We start from the raw sequence: 16,065 nt of genomic DNA on the forward strand, positions 1-16,065 counted from the left end.
ACATATCAAAGCAATAACATAATAACAGATACCCGGATCTCAATTCGATAAAGGGCCGACCTTGGTGCCTTAGACCCTGTTGATATAGTGAGGACAACTCACCACGCAACTGCTGTCTGAAAAGATAGATCACGCTGCTCCAACCTCCGACACGAACTCCACAACTGATAATACCAAAAGACCCAGCTCAATAAATACCAAAATACCCCTGGAAGTCAACTGGTCAATTCTTGGTCAAAGTGAAAGTCAAAGTCAAAGTCTACCCCTGACTTACTCTACTCGCCGAGTCAATCCGATGACTCGCCAAGTCCTCCTACACAGAACGTCCTTCAATTCGCGACCCAACTCGCCGAGTCACAACACTTCCAAAAGAAACTTGAACCCTACGACCAGACTCGCCGAGTCCAAGAACAGACTCACCGAGTCTACGACTATCTTCAACCTACTCACCGAGTTGTTCTTCCAACTCGCCGAGTTCCAGGCCATCTTCATCCAACTCGTCGAGTCCACCTATGTGACTCGCCGAGTTCCACCGGGTCTGAATCTATACAGAGGCTTTCCAAGACATGCAGATGATCCAAACCATAGATCTACCCCGCCTAAGGCCATCCATCACGTAAAGTGGCAATCTTTACGTGAATCCAAGAAGATCTAGCTATTTTCACTCTAGGGTTTGGGTTTGGGACAAGATAGCTCCATCAATCTCTCAACAACAGGGACCTTTATGCATTCAAACCCCTTCTCCATTCCAGATCCGAGGTAGCAACCTCAGATCTAACCTCTAAACTCCAATACCTCAAAAGATAAGCTCTCTAACACCTCCAAAAGTGATGAATCTAGATAATAACAGCTCAAACAATGAAATAATACCTCAAAAGGAAGCTCCAAGAGAAGATTAATCCAAATCCTTGCAAAGCCCTTTGATCTAAGTCCCTTCTCCTTCAAGATTTCTTCAACAAGCACTTCCCCAAGCTCCAAATGCACTCAAATCCTCCACAATCACGTATCTAGGGTTTCTGGACTTCAATGGAGATCAAAGAGGCTCGGGAGAGGGTATAATGTCCTTTAAATAGGGCTCATCCTCCGGATTTAGGGTTTTATCCACTCAGAACCTACTCGTCGAGTCCATCTTTGGACTCGCCGAGTAGGCCACTTAACACGCAATCAAAGTCGCGACCCCACTTGTCGAGTCCACCCATGGACTCGCCGAGTTGCCCTTATATAATTTCACTTTTAGCCCTTCAACTCGACTCTTGATATTCCAGGAGGTTACACCAGGAGGGAGAACGTGACTTGAGTGTATAGATCTATACGGGATTGACTATCCTGCACCTGGCTGCTAGCTACAGCCGAACCGAAAGGTTCAAGGGTGACGAAAGTCATAAAAAGGATACTGACCCTGGCCCGGGTCATATCTAGGTTGTAGTATGATTAAGGACACGTAATCAAGATTATGAAAACTTTATAGTTATTTATTAGTTTTATATACGTCTTAAAACTAATGTACATTTAAAGGTAATCAAACTTTCAGGAAACTTCGCACACACACACTTTAAGTATGGTAGATACTTGTACGTTACTTTCAGATTTGATAACACTTCACAAGGTTAATCAGGTTTTCAGTACACATCTTTCACATTAGGAAAATATAGGATTTTCCTGGCGTAATCACAATTCGTAACTAGAACAGTGTAACATAACATAACATAACAACTAAACTTTACTTTTAAGAAAATATGGGATTTTCTTGGGTGGTAACATTTTCAGAAATCATAAGGAATCTTGTACATTTTCATAAAAACAAACCGCTTATGAACTCACCAGCTTTATGCTGATTTTCAAACTGCTTGTATTCTCAGGTTCTTCTTAGACAGGTACCCTGCATCCTTTTGTAGAAGACGGAGCGAATGGAAGTCACGTCTTTCTTTCGTTTAAACTATGTATCTATGAAACTTGTACTACTTTACCTTTCAACTGACGTAATGAAATCTATGTAATGTAATGTAATGTTTTGTGTTTTACTTCGCTTACTATGTACATTGGTTATGATATTCACATGAAGTCACCTCCGCCCCGAGATGTTTCCGCCTTCGGTTTCGGGGTGTGACAGTATGTTACAAATAGCTCCTCCTTTTGAGGATTTCTTCCTTAAAATTACATCAATTAAAATAAATGGGGATATTTTGCTCTTATCTCATTTTTATTTTCCCAAGTATAATTTGGGCCTCTATGGTGTTTCCAATTTACAAGCACCAACTCCAGTTCTTTATTACACAATTCAGTCGTTCCTTTGTTTACGATCTCTTTACGCTCTTCTACATATCTTAACTTATTATCCAGCTTTACCTCGGATAACGGAACCGTTTCATCATATATGCTCAAACATTTGCATAGATAACTCACATGAAACACATCATGAGTACTTGCCAAATCTTCAGGCATTTCCAAGTGGTATGCTTGTTTACCAATTCTTTGGATGATTTTGAAAGGACGAAGAAATCTAGGACTTAGTTTTATTTTCTTCCCAATTTACATAAGCCCTTTCCATAGGTATACCTTTAGCATTACGAAATCATCCACTTGAAATTCTGTGGGTCATCTCCTCTTTTCTGTGAAGGACTTTTGACAATCCTGGGCCGCTTTCATTATTTCTCGTACGATTTAAATCTTATCAGTAGCGTCTTGAATCTTTTCAGGGCCTCCAAGGATTTTCATTCGTGAGTCACGCCAACATAATGGAGTACGGCATTTACGCCCGTATAGTGCTTCATATGGCGGCATTTTGATTGAAGCGTGGTAACTCTTATTGTACGAAAATTCGACAAGAGGTAAGTACTTGTCCCAGTTACCACCGAACTCCAAGACACATGCACGAAGCATACCTTCTACTGTTTGGATTGTTCTCTCCGTCTGACTGTCTGTCTGGGGATGAGAACCTTTGTTGAGAGCAACTCGAGATCGCAATTCACGTTGCATACTCACCCAAAATTGAGAAGTGAAATGAGTATCATGATCGGAAATCATTTTTAGTCGCATACCATGTCTCGCGATGATTTCTTCCAAGTATACTTGTGTGTATTTCTCCATAGGAACCGTTTCACGCATGGCGAGAAAATGAGTGCTTTTAGTCAGCCGGTCGACAATTACACAAATGTTATCATGCTGTCTAGCGGTCTTTGGCAAATTTGGTAATAAAATCCATGGACAGTTCTTCCCATTTCCACACGGGAACACTAAGACTTTCTGGAATTCTGTAAGGCTTTTGGTGCTCTGTTTTGACTTATAAGCATATCAAACATTCCTGTACGTATCTTTCGATGTCTCTCTTTAATCCAAGCCATTGTACATCATAGTACATTTTACTTGTATCGGGATGTATTGACAATTTAGACTTATGAGCTTCATCTAAAATCTTCTGTCATGATCCATCAATCTTTAGAATCGTTCGCTGATTCTTAATTAACTTCAATTGTAGTGGATCATCAAGTAAAACAACTTCATAATGTACCATCCCTTCCTTCTTCAGATGTTCTGGATTTAAGGCCCCTACTTGCCATTTCTCTAGTTCAACAAGAATAGTGAACTTTACTATAGTGTGAGTAATAGTATAACACATACTTTTAAGATAAACTTTTCTACCAAGTGCATCAGCAACTATATTGGCTTTTCCAGGATGATACATGATTTCACAATCATAGACTTTGATCAGCTCCATGGCTAGTTATTGTCTCATATTCAAAGTTTGTTGACTAGACTTTTGTGGCCGATAAACAATTGGCATTTCGTACCAAAAGGATAATGCCTCCAAAGTTTTAGAGTAAATACTACTGCATCGAGTTCGAGGTCGTGAGTAGGATAATTCTTTTCATATTCTTTCAATTCTCTTGAGGCATAGGCTATCACTTTGCCACGTTGCATCAACACACAACCGAGTCCCAACCCAGAAGCATCGCCATTCACAGAGAAATCATCATCACCATCTGGAAGTGATAAGATTGGAGCATGAGTCAAGAAATATTTTAAATTTTAGAAAGCTTTTTCTTGGGTGTCACCCCATTCGAACTTTACTTCCTTTCGTGTAAGACTTGTGAGAAGTACAACTATACACGAAAAATATTTAATGAATCTCCGGTAATATTTCACGAGACCTAAGAAACTGCGAATTTCAGAAGCATTACGAGGCGCTACACAATTCTGAATGACTTCGATTTTGGTAGGATCTACGGATATACCATCACCATATTTCACATGGCCGAGAAATTGAACTTGGCGAAGCCAAAATTCACATTTCGAGAATTTAGCATAAAGTTTCACCTTTCGAAGAAGTTCTAAGATGTCACAAATATTAATGGCATGATCAGACTTAGATTTGGAATAAATTAGGATATCATCAATGAACACGATGACTGACTTATCAAGCATTGGGCGACATACTCGATTCATCATATCCATGAATACAGCAAGAGCATTTGTCAAACCGAACGTCATGACAAGGAATTCATAATGCCCATAACGATTACGGAAAGCAGTCATCGGGACATCCTGCTCTTGTACTTTTAACTGATGATAGCCAGATCCCAAATCAATCTTCGAGAAATAGCTAACACGCTGAAATTGATCAAACAGATCGTCAATAAGAGGTAGTGGATACATGTTGTTAATAGTCACCTTATTTAGCTCACGGTAATCAATACACATTCGCATCAATCTGTCCTTCTTCTTGAAAAACGATACTGGAGCACCCCAAGGAGAGGTACTCGGTCGAATAAAGCCTTTGTCATGTAATTCCTGCAGTTGGATCATCAATTCCTTCATTTCAGTTGGTGCAAGGTGATAAGGAGTCCTTGCAATTGGAGCAGCACCAGGCACAAGGTCGATTCGGAATTCTATTTGCCTGTTGGGAGGAACTCCAGGCAAATCATCGGGGAAAACATCAGGATACTTGTTAACAACGAGAACATCATTTACATTTTTATTCTACTCTTTTGAGATATCAACAGTATAGGTGTTTCTCAATCGGGCTTGTCCGCATTTTAAATGAAGATACATGAAAGAACTCCTTTCATAACTCTTTACATTGATACTCCAAAACATGCTACATGCATGTTCATAAACATATATATATATATATATATATATATATATATATATATATATATATATATATATATATATATATATATATATGGTCTTATAACAAAATATTGGATACAAACCGACTAAGTTTTTAATATATTACAAACTACCCATGATATTATAATTTTATGCATATACAAACACTAATTAAAAAAGTAATAGTATTATTTATTCAAAATCTTTTAACAGTATATGTCTATACTAGATTGCTACTACCTACAATTGTGAAACGCTGAGAGGAGTAAACGGTGATGGTTAGTGAGTTCAATAATAGATACAATATAACATTATGCCATATATATACATCAATATGACAGAAGCAAAGAGGAACAGCAAAGACATATGTGAATCATGTGACAAACTTTCCATATCAATCAATGACTTGATTCAAAGATATACAATCAATGCGACATAACAATTTCAATACTTGATATACATCAATAAAGCTTTGGCCCAAATGGCACAGAAGACACACAATTTCTTAATAAACATTTTGGTAGATTTCAGACTTTTAACCCTGTGTAACCTTCTGCCAACGCTATAGGGGTAGAAGTCATTCTCTTACGAGACATGCTCTACATGGCCAGAGGCTACATACCAATACCACTATGAATTCAAGTCCTTTTACTGATCACATGGCCAAAGGTACAGTTTTGCTATCAAAATAGCGGAAAACAATAACATGGGAAAATAACATGGAAAAGCACATATAACACATATAACACATAACATACAATTGTTCCTATATATTGAACTCATTATGAAATAACCGGGGATTAAAGTAGTAATTTGGGCAGCACTTCAACTCTAAATATGACTTTCTATGATGAAACTGGGGGTTTTAGTTAAAAACCAGGCTTTTTGCGGGTAGAGTTTCGACATGAAATATGATTTTATTGGGAATTTTGGAGCATCGGGACTTGCTTCGGGTATTGGGGATGATACCGGGACTTAGGGGGGTTAAAAGTGGAATGAAAATGGAGTAAAGGATGAGAAAGTGTAAGATTTGTAAACATAAATCGGGCAGCCTCGCATTTCTTTTATAGGTGGCCGAAGCCTCGGTGTACGCTGGGCGTACGAGGCGTGTCACCTGTTCGGTATCCAGGTCTCGGACGTGGCATCAAATGGTGATAGGTGTCTCATGCAAAGGAAAGGGCAATGTGGCTGACTCTGGATCAAATACGTGCGAAGTAGCGGGGCGTAACCTCGTGTACGTTGGGCGTACATCTTCGGATAAGCCTCATATATTTCATTTAAATCTTAAAAAATTCATATCTTTTGCATATGAGCACCGTTTTTGACATTCTTTATATCCACGTGTGTGTGCGATTATACTCTATAACTTTCGTTTAGACTTTTTCGGCTAATTTTGAATTCATTTTTAATGTTATATTTTTAATTGGCCGTGACCGAAAAAGTCTATTCAAAATTTATAACTTCTTCATCTAACGTCTCTTTTTGTCTGTCTTTTTACCGTTGTACCACTATTGATGAAACCTTCAATTCTCATGTAGGTTGTGTCGGTTAAAAATCACTCGATCTTTATTTCGAGTTTTTAGCCGTCTACTACTATTCCGAAACTTAGAAGAATCATAAATTCCACATACGAAGAACAGTCCGAAACTTAGAAGAATCATAAATTCCACATAAATTCCACATAAATTCCACATACGAATTTCATTTAGATCACTAAGGCTAAAAAGTAGTTTATCGAAAATTCACTTTTTACACTAAATAGTGTTTGTCGGTTTTGTCGCGGATCTTCGATTGGTCATAACTTTCTCGTTATAACTCGGATTTCGATGAGGTTTTCGCGTAAACACTTCTAATGATATTATCAAAAACATCCAATAATAATTTTTTTTTTTACTTATTTCAAATTTTATATTTTCGTTAAATTTCAATATTTGTCATTTCACTGAAATCTCATAAGACTTCCAATATTTTCTGAGTGATTCTAAACATAGTTTTACTTTATTTATAGTAAAAACTATCTGTTAGAACTCAACGCTCACTATCCTATGATTTTTAATAATATTAGTTACTTTTAAAATTACATAACACGATATTAGAACGTGTATGTTACAATACAGTGACAGAGATAGTAGTTCTATGTAGATTTAAATTGTAGTTACACATTAGAGTTAGAGTACATTGTTGTTTAGGGAACCACATACAAATATGCTTAGTGTGTGTTTGTATATATATATATATATATATATATATATATATATATATATATATATATATATATATATTTCATTATGTATATGAGTAATCTCATTAGGCAAGTATTGATATCTAATTCATATTTAAACATCTAATACATTCTCAATAGTTTTCTCTATATAAATGTTATATATATAAAATTGAAAATTTTTGTTTTCACAAAGTTTATAAAAATCAATTTTGCCAAATCTACTTGACATAATTGCTTAATTAGCTAAAGCATTAACGTCAAGCTGGTGCAATAGGGCTTTATTGACATAAGTAGATGTGTTTGACTGAAATTTAGTATTTGGATATTGGAACATTACAAGCAACATATATTGTAATGTATTGAGATATTAGGTATGAGTCTTCCATTAAATAATTGTTGTGTTCTATATTAGCATGTTTAAATCCTTGAATAACTAGGTTTATCTAAATGTTCATAGTCAGTCATAGTCGTAGGGGAATCTATGATGTAAGACTAATATGAGTGGATTGGTTGATTCTCATGGAGTTGAGAATAGCAAGATCTGCTACCAACTTCATAGTTACTTGATTAGGAGAATAAGTATTGGATTTAACCAACATCAAAATCACTTTATGGATCATAGACACGGGTGATGTTTTGATCAAGCTCGTATGTTTGTATTCTTAGACTTAAGATAAATATTTGGGGCTTGAAGCATAGGAATTGTTGTGCTTTGACATGGTTTAACAATGTTTCGTAAAAGACAGTCATAAGGGCTATCGTTAGATATGATATAAACTACATTGATAGTCGTCTGTAGTCAAGAAGAGATATGTTCCTCTTATTTGTTTAGAGTTAGACATTTAAGGCTTACTAAAAGTTGAACACTAAATGAGATTAATTACGATCCGTATCTCATGTTCAACATGATATATGAGACACCTTTAATAATAAGTGTAGCTTAGAGCTCTTGGAATTTGTTGCTGATGAGATAACACCCTTCATATTTATTTAGGGGTAGTAGCCCGTAGATGTCAACTACTGTCTATGTCGGTTTGTAATGAATCTTGCGCAAGTGGGAAATTGCTGAATCTATATATCCAAGAATATTTATCGAGCGACACTGATAATAAAATATGATCCTATAGGGTCACACCTATATCAAGTTGGCACATTTGGTGTATTTATTATTAACTAGATGGAATTAGCTGCGCCTTTGACGCCAATTTTTTTTTTTTTTTGGGTTATTTGAGGCTGTAGTAAATGAGAGTTATAATGTGGCTGCAAAAAGAGTAGAACCCACAAAAAATAATTAGAAATAAAAATAACTAATCTGAGTAATTTGAGTAAACTTCTCACTTTCATTTTTGTTAACTTTGGATTTTGTTTTCTTATATGGACATCATATTACGAATTAACACGCTTTATGCAATAAAGTAGTTAAAGTACATAACTATTAGACTTTACCTATCAGGTTCCTCCACTCCTTCAATATATATATATATATATATATATATATATATATATATATATATATATATATATATATATATATATTGACATTATTTAAAAAGCAATTTAATGGTAGATTGGATTATGAAATTATAAAGCAGACATTCACTAGATTTTGTGCTTCTCTTCCTTGTCTTGCATTAGAGATGGCCTACAACAATAAAAGAATCAGAATTTACAATATGTTTGGTTCCTATTTTTTTTTTTTTTTGTAAATACACAATATTGAACTTCTTGTTTTTATTTAAAGCAAATTACCAAAAAGAAGAAATATTATATTTTGAGAACTTTTGCGATTTGACTAGTAATACTTTTTTTTATTCAATCATACCAAAAAAGTTTCATATATTTTTCCAAAATAACCGGTTTGACTTGTTATATCATTTTTTCAAAGTATATAGTAAGGGTGTTTTGGTCTTTCACAAAAAAGGCAGGATGGAATTGAATTCATTCTATCCTCCCATGGAAGTAATAAAATCCATAAAACAAAAAAACTGAATAATATTATATCTGTTAAGATATTTGATCAATACTGTGGGAAGGAAATTACAATATTGCCCTCAGCGCCTTCTTCTCTAGCAAGGTCTTGTAAAAACCAGGTACCACTTCCATTGTCTTCAACAACATGTTTCAATTCTAACAGGTCAAATATCAGGCTTCCATCACGTGTAGGGTCCACAAACACTTCCTGAACAAATAAATATCCAATAACAAACAAGAAAATAATAATTAGATGCACAATTTATCAATCAATTTGGGATTAAATTGAAGTTGGAAACCATTGTGTACTTATAACAACATGGAAGAAAGAAACAAAGCTGATGATCAAGAGTTTCACTGACTATTGCTCACATCCTACAATTGAAATTTTGAACTTTCTTATAGAGTGAAGAATGTATATTAAACAAATAGAGACATGACATGTAAATTACAAAACTGACCTCCAACCTAAGTGGGAAAGTAGCGGAAACTGCTCCACCAAACATTGGTATTTCTAGGAGCTGAAATATTATCCAACATGGATAATCAAGAATCGGATAATTTGTTGTAATAATCATTTCAGATAGTTATATTTCACAATCACTTACAGATTAGGGTATAAAGAATTAGGAAGTTTAAGAACTATGAGACTGTAAACAATTCCAAGAAACCAAACATCCCTTTATGTTTGATGAATAATTTATAGTATGGACTGATTCCCATTCTCTAAATAATTGCAAGTGCTTGAAATTGTGCAAAGAAAAGTTCAGGATAAGCTAGCAGATGAAGAGGAACTTTGCAATTTATGAAAGTCAAATTGAGTTTTAAGTTTTGTCAACAAAAGGAACGTATATATATCTTTTAAGCATACCACTTGAACTACGATTCCGAATAGTAATTTGCCTTTGATGAATCCAGTTATCGAACCTCCATTGCTAATCGACGGGCCTACAAACTTTTGTTAGTTATATATATGAGCATCTGCCTTGATGATTGTAGCCTTGTTGTTATAACAGAAAAATCAATTTGAAATTCGAAAAAGGTGTGGAGAAGAAAGTCGAAGTCGTATACTAAAACAACTGAAAATATAAAACATCAAGTGGATTGTACCTAAATCAATCGTTCGTCTCCTTGAACGGATTTGGGTAGCTATCTCTGAAACACCCCCAAATCGGAAACAATAGATGCTCAGGACTCCTTCAACCGACCTACCTTGCGGCGGTTCACCATCGGTAACCCACCAGGCATTTAGTGTGTCATTTTTGGGAGAGAAAGGTGAAGGCAGTGGTGTGTTCGGTACAACGGGGGAAAGATTTGATACGTTGTTGGAGGTAAATTAGGACTGGTCATCGACTGCTGCTCCTTTGTCATTCGTCGATCACCAGCAACAGCTCGAACGTTAGTCACCGACGGAGAGAGATAATGTAGGAAAGAATTGAGAAAAGGAAGCGGATAAAGGTACATAAGATACATGTTATGGTGGTGAAGCATTGTGATTGGAGAAGAAGGCGGAAGAGAGAAGATAAGAATAGAAAAGAAGAATGAAAGAAGGTAATCGTCATAGTGGCATTAGAGAGAAAAGAAGTTCTGTGGCAAAAGAATCAACCGTGATTGATTTAAAAACCATAATATATATATATATATATATATATATATATATATATATATATATATATATATATATATATATATATATATATATATATATATATATATATATACCTAACAAACTTATATAAGCTTAGGTACCTAACCACATTATACTATATAATTTTGTATCATATTTGCATTGTAATCACTCAAAGTTCTTAAAATTCAACCTTATAACTTGATTAAAATTCAACCTTATAATTTGATTGCTTCCAAAATCTTTGGACTTTCACTATTATCTTCCTTCAAATGACGTCTTTCTATTGGAGACCCCCTGGTGGGCTTCATATACTATCGTTACAAATCAAATTGTGTAGGAGGAATATAATGGTGAACGTATGAAAATCTTAGAAGTAAATCAAGTTAAGGAACCTTTGATAATTGCAATGGAAATATAATGCAAAACAATGTAGTATAATGTGGTTAGGTACCTAGGCTTATATAAGGTTGTTAGGTATATTCACTTTACCCATATATATATATATATATATATATATATATATATATATATATATATATATATATATATATATATATATATATATATATAGAGAGAGAGAGAGAGGTTCAGGTATTTAAAATAATTATTTTGTTATTGTATAAATAAATGTAGGCCAATCATTTCAAAAAGGTAAATATGTAAGCATACATTTAATTAATTATGGTAAATATATAAATCAATTAATATCCCTTTAATTTAGGAATATTAGTTTTAAAACCCAATTTCTAGTATATATCCTAACGTCCGCCTCTTCCTTCTTCTCTTTTATTTATCGTCGCCCCCAACCTTTTCCCTCCTATCTCCCTCCCATACACACTACACTTCCGGCCGACCAAGCACACATACGATGACATATTCTGGAATACCCATCCAAACACGAGCATAAACACTCGTACTACCGTGAAACATAACGCGACAACCAATATCTTTCTTCTTCCGATCGCTCGCTTCCACAGTTACTATCGGTGGCCTTTATCTTCGATGCTCGTTGAAGAGGCGATGGTGGTTGGGCATCGGTAGTTCACAACACCCATATAAACATGGCGGTGACTGAGCGGTTCACGGAAGTAAGCCACCACGAAAGGGATGGTGGCGTGACAACGCTAGACTTCTTGCATCCGACTGACTCGCTCTCTTTCAACACGTAGGAGGGGGTGGATTCGACGATTTCCGACTCCAATGATGGATAGGAGGTGGCGAGTGAAGGATGTGGTATAAGCGTCGACTGTAGCACCCTCCTAGGGTTAGGGTTCTTATTGCGGTGACTTTAGTATCCTCTTATCTGAAAATGAAAGTTGTTTTGATGCACACCAAGTGCTCGCTAAAATGCTTCAACTGATGCACACCAAGCACTCGCTAAAATTTGAACGACACCTCTTGACAACATTATTCTTTTAGAATGTATTAGTGTCTTTGTTAGATTTTGATGTTTTTTTCCAGATTTGAAAGTTTTTTTTAGTTTTATTCTTTAACAATAAATGAAACTCTTAACAATTGTTACATGTATTGTATAAGAATTAATGTAATTTTTGTTTTAATTCTTAAATTTATGGTTCGAGAATTTCGTTATTCTACAAGAAATTTTTTAAGGCATGATCAATTAATATGTTCAAGAATATTTTTATTATTTTATGGTTCAAGAATATTTTTATTTTTGAACATACTCAAACATATTTTGTCAAAATGTCCAAATTAAAAACTTTATAATTCATAAAATCGGATTTTTTTAAATTAATAGAATCTTTGATCCTTTAAAATATGGAAATTTCCTTTATTAAATCTATGTTAATTGACTAAAATACCCTTCTAGTTAAATTAGATGGTATTTTTCAATTATATTTAATTCAATAATATGTATTAATTACTTTGAATATAATAAACAAAGTCTATATATATATATATATATATATATATATATATATATATATATATATATATATATATATATATATATATATATATATAGTAATTTACACATAGTTCCAGGGTTTAAACGAAGAAAACAAAATAAAACAAAAAAAAGTTAGGAGGGAAAGTGGTCCTTTCATTTCCCTCCACTTCTTCCCATTTCCCTATGTTAATGAAACACCAATTTCTTTTACTTTCTTCTCATTTCAACTCATTTCCTTTCTTTTCTCTTGTTAAGTTCAACTAAAGAATGGGTTGTTAGGAATAGTTCTTTGTTTCTATTGGTTTAAATTGTTTTTCTTTTTTAGTTTTTTTACTTGGTATTTTCATTGGTCCGCGGGACATCGATGCCACCATTTACAGGCAAATGTGTCATCTTCCCTTAAACCATTGCCTTCACTATCTCCATCGCCTCTTCGCGGTTCCCCAACGATCTCTGGAAGCATCGTCAAAATCCTAAACCCAATCCATCACTACCAATCCTCCAATAAGATCCTCCATTCCTTGGTTTTCCATTATGGCTTTTTTTTCCTTCGAGATTTTAAGAATCCCTTCGTTGACTTCCAATCCTCTTGCTAAGGATGCATTCCTCCTCCGTGATTTTCCATTTATCTATGCCAGAAGATGATTACGAAAAACTGCGAGAGAGTTAATGAAAAAAGGTGGAAAGATGAGAGAGAGAGAGAGAGAGAGAGAGAGACATCGATGATTTCTATTACAGATGAGACATAAGGGAAGGAGGATCAAAAGGTGATCTAGTTTTTGGTTAACTATTATTCATGGATTTTCCTAATTAGGTATGTTGTTTTCCAAAAAAATTTCCCTTTCTTGCAATCATTTCAGCCCTACGTCATTGCTATCCAGGTCTGCAAGTGCAGATGTAATTAAATTTGTGCCCACATATGTTTATACTAGTGTCTACTTCTTCGTCACTTCTAACTAAGGTATTGGTTCTAGTTTTGGTTCTGTTTTTTCTAGATAATAGAAGAACTTTGCCTCTTTTTTTGAATTGCTCCATTGTTTTGATTTTGGGGTTCATAGCAGGAAGATGGATAATACATATAAGGTTGTAGGTTTCTATTGATATGTTGATTTTTTTTTTCGTTTAAGGATTGAGAGAGAAGAGCTCCAATTGGAAATTTGAAGATTACATCCAAGCATAAGCAAAAACGACCCCAAATTAAAATGACTTTCCATTAAAAGAATTCTCATAAACTTGAATTTGTTACCTAAATATACCGAGAAGAATTATGAATTAATCTAAGTTTTCTATGTTTGAAAAAACTTTTCCACTTATGTTGTACAATATTGTCAGACAAATTCAGAGTTGGAGATGCTAAAAGTAGTTGATAGTTCTTACATTTCCCAAACTATTTTTCTTGCCATTATAAACATTTACACGTAGAATCATTTTTTTAATATATATATATATATATATATATATATATATATATATATATATATATATATATATATATATATCGGCACATGAACATACTTCATGATAATGAGTGGGTTATTTTCATATATTGGAGAAGTGGTATCTGTGCATAGATGAAATCCTATCTCTTAAACAATTGAAGCTTCACGAACTAGGTTGAATATGAATACAAATATCTGAGAGGCTCATGCTTAGTTTATAACAATTACACACCATTGGTAAACACTTCACAAATATTCCTATTTTCTCCTTCTCCATATTGTTCTAGTAATCCCTCAATTAAATTTATATTCACCGAATCCGAACTGATAATTCAGATATGCTATGGGACAAACTTCAAAGATTACCAATCTCCCTTACGGAATCAATAAAAGATATTTAAAAATCATAACGAATAAGAAAACAATTTGTATACATAATTTTTTTATTTTAGCTTTTTAGATGGCTTTTAGTTATAAACTTTGGTCAATTTATTTTTACCTAAACTAGAGGATAAAGGAAAAGTCTTAGTTCAATTCTTATCAACACTTCTTAGCATGGTGAACACCCCTTAGTTAGTATACGATTAACTAAGTTGCTATTATTTTAAAAACCTCATTGACCAGCACTGAAATTTTGTATAAATTAAAGTTTACTGAACAATAATAGAAAAGGAAACGACTTAGTCTAGTGTGATTCTATTCATGGCAGATTAGCTATTATTTTTTTATTCTTTATATTTTGAAAAGATATCTAATGGTATGGGCCAATGAGGATCAGCATTGTGGATAGTTTAAGAATTGGTATTCTTAAAGGACATGCTTTATTATTTTGAATGTTTTCTTTATGAGAACCAAATGCATAATGTATTATCCTTTGAAAACCGAAAACAGTTATGATAAATGATATCTTTTATTTGACACATTTCCATTTCTACATATCTATCATTCATTCTCGAATATATATATATATATATCTTATTTAGTCACACAATTTTTCACACATACATTACGGTCTACCCAACAAGGTTCAGATTTCAATATAGTACAACAGTAACATTATTCCCATCCCGTGGGAAAATGACAATGAAATTTAAATAAAAAATCAACGACAATCTTTTCTCTTGTAATATTTGATTTCGATGCCACCTTTCTGCCAAGAATATTTGATGTGCCTGAACCACAACAATAAAATAAGAAAGTCAGTATAATGAAATTAATGTGTGTTTGTGTGCATGTGAGAAAGAGAAAGAGAAACAGAGAAAGGAGCATACAATGACAAAGGGGGGCAAAAGAAGCCATGAGAATGAGGAAGAAAATTAGAAACCTACAACTAACGAAGGCCATTTGAAAGGTAGTGAAAAGTTCCAGTGGAATGATTGAATTGAGAAATAAGAGGCTATTTATAAGTAGATGCTATGAAATATGATAACAGAATTTTCAATAGGCTTTTATTTAAAATTTATTCCTTGAAAATTTTGGTTTTATGCATTGCATTTGCAATAGCAGTTATTTATTTTTGTATATACGCGAAAGGAAAAAAGTAGATATCAAAGTTTATAATATGAAAACATAAATATAACAAACATATAATACTTGACTTATTGTGAGCTCTTAGTGAATATTTTCTAAAATGATTTTTTTTAATATAGACTTTTTTTTATAGAATAATAATATGTCTTAGTTATCATCGTACAAAGAGTAAGATGACGAATGCGCAACAAGCTACACTTCTAAGCATTTTTGTATGGTAAAAAACTAATTCTTTTGAAAACTACAT

General features: G+C 33.9%; 1 long non-coding RNA gene across 4 annotated transcripts; it reads right to left on the bottom strand.

Moving 5' to 3' along the window:
• Window positions 1-8,872: 8,872 nt before the first annotated feature.
• On the bottom strand, window positions 8,873-10,900 carry LOC145000694 (uncharacterized). Of its 4 annotated transcripts, XR_013661335.1 has the most exons (6): window positions 10,418-10,900; window positions 10,179-10,262; window positions 9,769-9,828; window positions 9,617-9,682; window positions 9,378-9,515; window positions 8,873-8,978 (listed from the first exon to the last, which is right to left on the bottom strand). It is a non-coding gene; the product is annotated as an uncharacterized LOC145000694 (long non-coding RNA). The 4 variants fall into 4 exon arrangements; XR_013661336.1 differs by having other exon boundaries at window positions 9,769-10,255; XR_013661332.1 differs by having other exon boundaries at window positions 9,769-10,262.
• Window positions 10,901-16,065: the final 5,165 nt, after the last annotated feature.

This window comes from Lactuca saligna, chromosome 1, assembly GCF_052625555.1.
Source record: "Lactuca saligna cultivar CGN05327 chromosome 1, ASM5262555v1, whole genome shotgun sequence".
In the NCBI taxonomy this organism is placed as follows: Eukaryota; Viridiplantae; Streptophyta; class Magnoliopsida; order Asterales; family Asteraceae; genus Lactuca; species Lactuca saligna.